General features: G+C 34.6%; 1 protein-coding gene across 1 annotated transcript in view; it reads left to right on the forward strand.

The window, feature by feature from the left end:
• Window positions 1-8,705, forward strand: part of LOC108684948 (protein WWC2-like) — a 44,367-nt gene that overhangs the window by 32,266 nt on the left and 3,396 nt on the right. The window lies entirely within an intron of this gene.

Below are 8,705 nucleotides of genomic sequence, written 5' to 3' on the forward strand. Positions count from 1 at the left end.
GTATTTTTCTCGTAATCACGTGATTTGCGCCTTCCAACTATCGAGAAGAATTCCCGAAAGTATTATCGTATAACGAAGGTGGGACTGATGTTTTTGTGTTTTTCATATTTCATTATTCATGTTTTAATATAATTCCTCATTTTCCATATTTTTATCAAAAAATTATGTATTCTGTATAGATACGTACACAGAATTATCATAAAACTGGAAATCAAGATAAAATCGAGGAATTTTGCAAAATATTCTGGAAAATTAAAATTCTTGACTTTACAGAAGTTCAATATACATATACGTAGTTTTGGAATACTATCAATTTAACAATTAAATGCAAACATTAGTAATATTATAATAATAGGTAATTTACATTGCTACGTTAAATTGTTCTCTCCACACAATATTTGACTTTCCAACTCGGGACGAAAATGCAAAAAATTTCAAAATATTGAAAGCCAGAGAAAATTATGAAATTTAGTTTGGAAATCAATGCAGGAGAATTATGGAACTTTAGGATGAAGATTTTTGTTGACAACTCTACATACGAATACGTTTATATAATCCCGTCGTATTACTGCGACAAGAGATTTCTTTGTTGATGTAGAGTTAAAGGAATCGCAGGTAGCAGCTAATTCCGAATGTTCGCGAGGGAAAAGAGACGTACTTTGGTATTTCGTTGTTGACGCCAGTCTGGACCCGCGCCGGAATGTCTTACGTCACGCGCGGCTGCATTACAAATTTTTGATGGAATGTGCACCAGGTAAGAGGGGGAGAGCGAGAGAGGGGAAGAGAAAGGAAGGAGGAGTACCGGCTTTAATCCGAGAGCAAACGAAAGATACGATAATAATATTTATCGGCGGCGGCGGTGGCGGCGGCGCGGCGTCGACGCGGGTTCCGGGCAGGCGGGAAGGAATGTCGATGTACGGTATATTTATTTCGGGCGAAATACTGCGGCCATGATGTCATCGTCGATTTTCGAGAGATTGCCTATGTGGCGGAGGCCGCGCGATTCTAGTTTCGGGATCCCTTGCGTCCAAAAGCCCCTCTCGGCTCTCGCCGTCGCGTCGTCGTCGTCTCGTCGTCTCGTCGACAGCTGCTCTCTCGCCCGCGTCGCGCCGCGCCGTGACGTACACCGTGAAATTCGCATGATCTCGAGAAGAAGGCAGATATTTCAGCCGATTGCACAAGAAATACTTACATTTTCCTTTTTGCTTAGATTGTGTAGTTCAAATAAATTCATTAAAATTGTGTACTTTGATTATTTTTCGGAAAATGACAATGTATATACAAAAAAATTTTGATAATATCAACTGACATTTACGACTAAATATATGAATTTATGACGACATATTTATGTAAATATATTTATGTAAATATAATTATTTATATTTTTATGTAATATATCAATTTTTTTAATAGCAATAAAATTAAAAATTGAAAAAAGGTCAAACTAGATGTTAAATATATATGTAGATAGGAAGTTTATATGAATATAAAAAGTTAAACAAAGTTCTTTTTGTATTGAAATAAAATGAGTAACCTTTCTGTTGTGGTATAAAAAAAGAAATACGGAAAAAATAAATAAGGAAGTGAGCAAAAAAATATAGACTAGGAAATTCGCAGAATCTCTTTTGTAGAAAATATAATAGTTGGATACATTGTAGGAAATACAAGCTGACAACTTATTATTACTCATAAGCTCTTTTTCTTAGAAAGAATACTTCCTTTTCAAGCGAGAACATCTATTGTTGATAATAATAAAGAAACTGAGATCTTTCAAGAGCACTACATTTGATGTCTAAATCAAAACTCACTGGTAAAACTAACTGGCAACACTTTGAACTAAAAAATTAATGCAATGAATCTCAACCTATAATCATAATATCAAAGGAAGAGAAAAGAAACTTGTAACTAAAAACTTTTTAAAAACTAATTTAAGAAGAGAACTTATATGAAAAAGAATTTAAAAAAAGAGTTTTAATGAAGTTTCTGTCAAGAGACTATAAAAAATATAAAAATGACTATTTATTTCACAAGTCGGCAGGAATGTTGAAATTAGAATTCTATTTTAAACAATACGAACACACACACACACACACACACACACACACACACACACACACACACATACACACATACACATACACATATACACATACACATAGACATCAATGCATATTATTTAGAAGATTTTACAGATTTTCGAAGAAGTATATGGAAATTAGGTGTATAGATACTAAAAGCATCATAAAGATTCCATAAAAGCACTGTGTTACTATTAAAATATTTTGATATGTAAGAAAGAGAGAAATTAAATCGCTACGTTTATACCTATACCGGATAAGGCATTTGTCCTCCTAAATTGGGGGAATTTCACGCTGTGCAGCCACGCGGCAAAGTTCTTAGGCTAAACTGTTTCTCGCGTTTACGTTATACACACTGCGTCTACCTCTTTTCATGACGAAAATTTAGTTTCAGAGGATACAAATTCGATTTTTCATAAATATTACATGAATAAATAAATTTCTAATAATTTATATTTACAATAAATAATAAATAATTGAATGATTTTTAATAATTTTAATTGAAATTGATTGAAATGATTTTTATTATTAAAAATATATTTTAGAAATATATTTTTTTTCTTGTATACGCAAAACTACAGCCTGAATCTCTTTGATCTAGATGGATATTTTTATACCTAACTCTGATATACAAATGATATAAAAGAAAGATACTTTTCGACATTTTTTTTCTAAGAGATTTGTTAGAGATCGTAAAAAATATAATTATAAATTAAAAATTCAAGTTCATTTATGTTAAATTATGGAATATAAATATGTAAATAAAGAATTTTGTCCTCTTTTTATTATAAATTCACGTTTTACGATTTCATAAATTTGATATGTATATTCTTTTTACATAGCATTGCCAGTCTTTCGGATTCTTAAAGTATAATAAGAATTTTAAATATTCGTCAAATCTCGCTTTTACAGTTATAAGATTAAAAAGCAATTCGTGACCGCGGATCGTACAATGCAATATTCAATAATTTATCATTTGCGTCATTGATCCTCTTAATTAATTTATTGAATTTCTAGTATCTAATTTCTAGTATAAAATATATATCTACTTATGTGTTTCAAGCGCAAACACATTTACTGGGGTAAACATGTTTACGCGGGAATGATATAGTTCGAGTATCCTCAGATGGATACATCCTTTAGCGTCACAAATTAACAAGCAATGCGGTGTAATCCTCGCGTGTGTATGTATGCGTGGGAAATAAGATATCCAAACCCAGATCGTTGCTAAGAGATAATGTGTAGGTACATCCTTAAAATTCTTGAAATATCCGAGCAACGCTCCCATCAAAGATATACAATCTTGATACCAGTGCAGATTTTTTTCTTTTAAATATTTCTTAAAACTCATAGATAAAAACTGCAGAGTTTCCCTTTTTCAATTTTATAATAAATAATTTATAAAATGAATTTCTATTATAACTATTACTATTCAATTTGAAGAGCATTTTTATAAATAACTGGAATTTTTCACATTGTATTACATAAAAAAATTGTTACAATTTTAAGATAATTTTGTTGTTATGAAATTTATGTCGTATACTAAGAATAAAATTCTAAAACAAATCCAACCAGAATGGCATTTTGATGAGATTAAACTGAATTTCTGATTATCATAACTATTTTCATTTCAAAATGTTGTTCTGTCTTTTTGTTGGTTTAACCAGAACATTTTTCTCTGTGTAGAATTTTATTATTTCTTTATCATCAGCTCTAGTAAAGATAAGGTTACTTTTAATTAAACACAGATAGTATCCAGTAAAATAGAGAGATAATCTTTATTAATGCATATCTTTACTAATTTAATCTTTTCGTTTATTCGGAAAACTTGCGGAAATTACGGCGCTTGGGAGTAGTTTCACGTGAGGAACTCGCGGCTTCCTTCCTTGGGAGGTTTCACGCGTACGTACGTGTCATACGCTGCGTGCGTGCGTGCGTGCGTGCGTGCATGCACACTCGCGCGCGAACGTAACACAGACAGCCGAGGCTTGCATTCCGATGCAAATAGCCCTCTCCGCTGCCCGTTCTCTTCTCTCTTTCTCTTATTCGCTCCTCCCGTCTCCGGCATCGTGCCGAGGCTCTCCGCGCTCGTTCAACGATGGATAAAAGCCGTGGGCCAGTAGCGTCTCACAGCGACTCGGGGCTGATGTGTACGATGCTGTGTACGATGAGAGAAAAATGTAAAGTAATATGCGCTAGAATTCTAATAAATTTCAGGAAGTCATCAGAAACACCAAATAGGCATTCACTTATATATAAAAGTTTACTTTCTTTTCTGATAAATAAGCGAACGTGTAGAGCCGTATTGTGAGATATTTTTTACATTTTTACCTACAAGGTAAATAAAGTCTTGAGAATTCATGCTTACAATCTTGAGAATAGTATGATTTATTTTACTGTAAGACAATCATTTGAATGGATTTATTATAATTGTAATACACTTTCTATCTTACACCTCTGATTTTTACTTTAAGGCAAGTAAAATTTGTCATAAATTCGATAAAAATATTTTTACTATAGTCTTGTAAGGTAAAAATTACAACTATTTTTCTTCATGTGGAAAATTTGTAAAAAATAGCGTTTCTATGTGTTATGTAATGTGAATGTGAAAACCTATAATTAGTGAGAATATAGCTTTTTAGTTTACTTAACTCTTTCAAATTTGACACGCATTATTATACATACTTTTGTAAGAATTGTTTTAAATGCAGTTTTAAAATGATCGCAGTATTTCAAGTACATTATTTTTATTATATATATTTATATTGTATTTATTTTATATATATATATATTGTATATATTTATTTATTATAAACACTACTGTCTGTATTTTGTGAATATTCTTACGATTTTACATAAAGACAAATAGAAAGTTAGAAATACTAAAAAATTACATGGATGTGGATGACTCGAATGCTTGACGCCGCCGATAATATTCGAATCGGCTTGTACGTAATATAATATTAAAATTGCTCTCATAAAAATATATGCGAAACGCATATATGTCAGGCGAATCTGCACGTAATACTTTTGTGCAGCATAATAAATGATATCTGAGTTAACACGGTGTCACTAAATTTATGATCGAATTGGAAACGAAACACAATTTGCATGACTTTTTATATTAATTTAATTCTTACATTTAGTCTTATTAGATATATATTTCCTTTATTTGTGATATTGTCGAAATTTCTAAAATTTACGATTTGTAATATTTTTTAGATTAAAATACTTTCTATTCTTTCTTCTGTCTTTTGTATAATTTAGCTATATTTTTTCATAATTTATATCGAAATATGAATCGTTATATAAGATATTATTATAGAAGATTTATTAGCTGTTAATTGTGTAAAATATAGATTAAGTAAAAAAATTAATTCGTGAATGTATAATGACTTTCCATATTTCGACGATGAATGCGTATGAAAAAATTCATGAGAAAATAATTCATGAGAGAATTATGATATAATCATCAGGAATTTCGAAAGTTTAGATAATTGACAGAGGCGCCACGATTAACCTTGGTTGAATGAGTTTACATAAAGTTACGCCTCTACAATCAATTTCTTCATTTTGTAACGCTTACCGTTACGATCGAAATTAGCAGTGCTAAAAAAGAAATGCGATTAAAATTGAATAGCAATTTAAGATTACCGACAATCAGCAACGTAAATATCTATTAATTATTGCTTATATATCTATTATTTGGATTAAGAGATTGTTTGTTCCCGGAACTAATCATCCTATGAGATAATAATGGCATTTAACATCTAACGATATTGCGTTTATACACGATGAATAATTATTAAAATCCATCGTCGAGTACTGAATACTTACTAAATCATAAATCTTGCGTTCGTTCCATGTATGATCACAATTTATCTCAATCCGTGATATTTCCATGGTATTTGCACGCATCTTAAGACGAGAAAATTAAAAAATTTTCATTTTACATTACGATACAAAAGAAAAATAACAATGTCTTCCTAATGACCCAAGTTTCCTTGGGATACTTAATGTCAAGCGGAATAACTATGATATAACTTTATTCGATAATAGTATATAAATTAAAATATCATTATAAGAAAATCTTATTAATTACATCGTAATTTTTTATCTGTAATATTTTAAATAATTGCTATAACATTTATTCATTGATAATAACAAAATTATACAGTAACAAAAATTGCCGCCGTTAATGTCGTAATTTATTATACCCAAACAATTGCGATAGTATATTCCTTGACAATACACACGTGTGCAAATAATTACAAAAGTTTTCATAAATAACTTGGTTTTTTATTATTAGAAATAAGACAAAAATATCGCGAGTATTTATCAATTCTTTTTGATAATAATCATGCTAAAGTAATCGAGATTTCGAGGTGAAAGTATCAATACCCGGCTAGTATCGTCGACGTTCCCGTAATCCATCGAGTGAGAGAGAAAGAGAGAGAGAGAGAGAGAGAGAGGGGGGGGGGGGGGGGGGGCTCGAAAGTCTGGGACCTCGCGGTTCAGGAATTCCACGAATTTCGTGCGTCGTAACGCAAGAGCGTCCCTGGCTCGAATCTGACATTTTTCGGACGGACAGGCCGCGCTTTGCCTGGTTGTACTGGTCTAGAGGCGCACAGGCCCCGTTTCTTACACCCCCACCCCGCTGTGTGCTGCGGGCCCCGTCCAGAGGCCCCGAGCAGCGCAGCATCCCACTCCTATCTTTCTCTTTCCTCCTCTTTATCTCTTTCTCTCTTTCGCTATCGGAGCTCTCCGTGATGCCCCGTCGAGAGGCAGCGAGATGCCAGAGGAATGTTAATTGCCATTTATTTTTGCCCGCTCGGCCCGTACCGCTCGTCGGCTCTCTCGCGCGGACAGATACAAAACCGATTATGACACCGCCGGAGGAAACTGCGAATGCCTCGATGCCGTAAATCATATCGCGGATCTCGTTCGAAAGCGCAGGTGCCCGGACTTTCTTCGTTCCCTCTCCTCATTCGTTCCCTGCTCTCCTCCGCTCGTTCATTTCGTCCCTTTCCGTCCGTCTGCTCGATCGATCGATGGATCGATCAGAGAATTTCATTCTTTCGTCCGGCGTGTATGCGCGCGTCGCGTACGTTTTTTCTCGCCATCGCGCCAGGACTCGTTTCCCGCTTGATGTTTCAACTTGTGTCTGCGCTGCCGTCGTCGTTGCCGATGCGACTGCCAGCCCGTGTGCCAATGTTTCCCAATTTAAACCTTTTATTTCTGGCAAAAAATTCCGAGAACGCTCAAATACAGCTGACGATTGCCAACCGTGATGCACGTATCTACGCGTGATTCGCGAAAAATAGTTACTTTTTATTATCCTTTCTATTGTCTGAATTTAAAAATTTTAATGGGCTTTCTACAGGAATCCATTATCTAATTCTAAACCTTAAAGCTGATATTTCACGTGTCGTATGACAATACTTTTCAAGCCTGTTGATTGGCAGAAGAGAGGGGTTCTCGGATCTCTCTGTCTTGCAGCCAATCACACGTTTAAAAAGTTGTCTTACGACACATGAAATATTAGGCTAAGCCTTAAGAAATCGACCAGTCATAATCCATTATTCTTCTCACATTCGACTGTAATTGATCAATTTCTTACAGCTTAAGATTTAAGACTTAGATAATAGCTTATTGTAGAAAGCCCATAAGAAATTGTGAAAAAAAGAGAAGACCGATTGCCAAGAGATGTTGTTCAGCGACGTAGTCCATAGGTTGTTATGCTAAAACTTCGACCGACGCCTTGCGACGTGCATGTTGTGTATGTTTTGTCAAACTCGATCTTTCTCCCGTACGTAGGAACTTCGGGTGTGAGTTTAAAGTGCAGCAGGTAGAAGAAGTCGACGGCCAGCCTTGTCGTCTCGCTCGGCATTCTATCGGTTCTCGAAATCGTTCTCGATGCGCGCGCGCGCGCGGGCGGCAAGAGGGTTGATCGCGGGTTTCGGGTTGACAGCCACGTCACGCGTTCCCTCGTCACTGACCAGACCCAATGATCCACTCCATGAGCATTTCTGGGACCAACGAAACGGGAAATATCGCGGTGATTCCTCTGCAAATAGGAACCGGCTCGCCAGTTGACCTGTTGCTTTCCAAACGCAACTGACAAGTGTGGTTTTCGTCCATTTTCGTCCGTTTTCGGTCCATCGGATCCGGGCTACATGTCGTACGAATGTATCGAGTACAAATAATTGCATTTTCGAGATTATCCGAAGATTAACTTCGAAATGGGCGGCGGTTGCGCGTAAGATTTAAAGAAAGCTATATGTGTACAGAATGTTTCCTCTAACTTGAGCATCTGTCTCTTTCGATGATATGACAGAAAACATCAAAGAAGATTTATTCGTTTTGACATGCAGTACCGCTATGGGTTATTTATTTTTTTTTTATTGAAGAAACATTAAGACCGGTATTCATACTTTATAGTCGGTTCTTATGTTTAAAACTGTCTTAAGATGTCACAAGCCAATCACAAAGTTGTATTAGCATCTTAAGACATTACTTAAGAAGATTGTCTAAATAGAATCAATTATAAATACCTAAATGTATATATTTTTCATCGCATGTAATGTATTCAATAATGTTTATGTGTGCATATATAGTATGTATAGT

This window comes from Atta colombica, unplaced genomic scaffold, assembly GCF_001594045.1.
Source record: "Atta colombica isolate Treedump-2 unplaced genomic scaffold, Acol1.0 scaffold141, whole genome shotgun sequence".
Classification (NCBI taxonomy): Eukaryota; Metazoa; Arthropoda; class Insecta; order Hymenoptera; family Formicidae; genus Atta; species Atta colombica.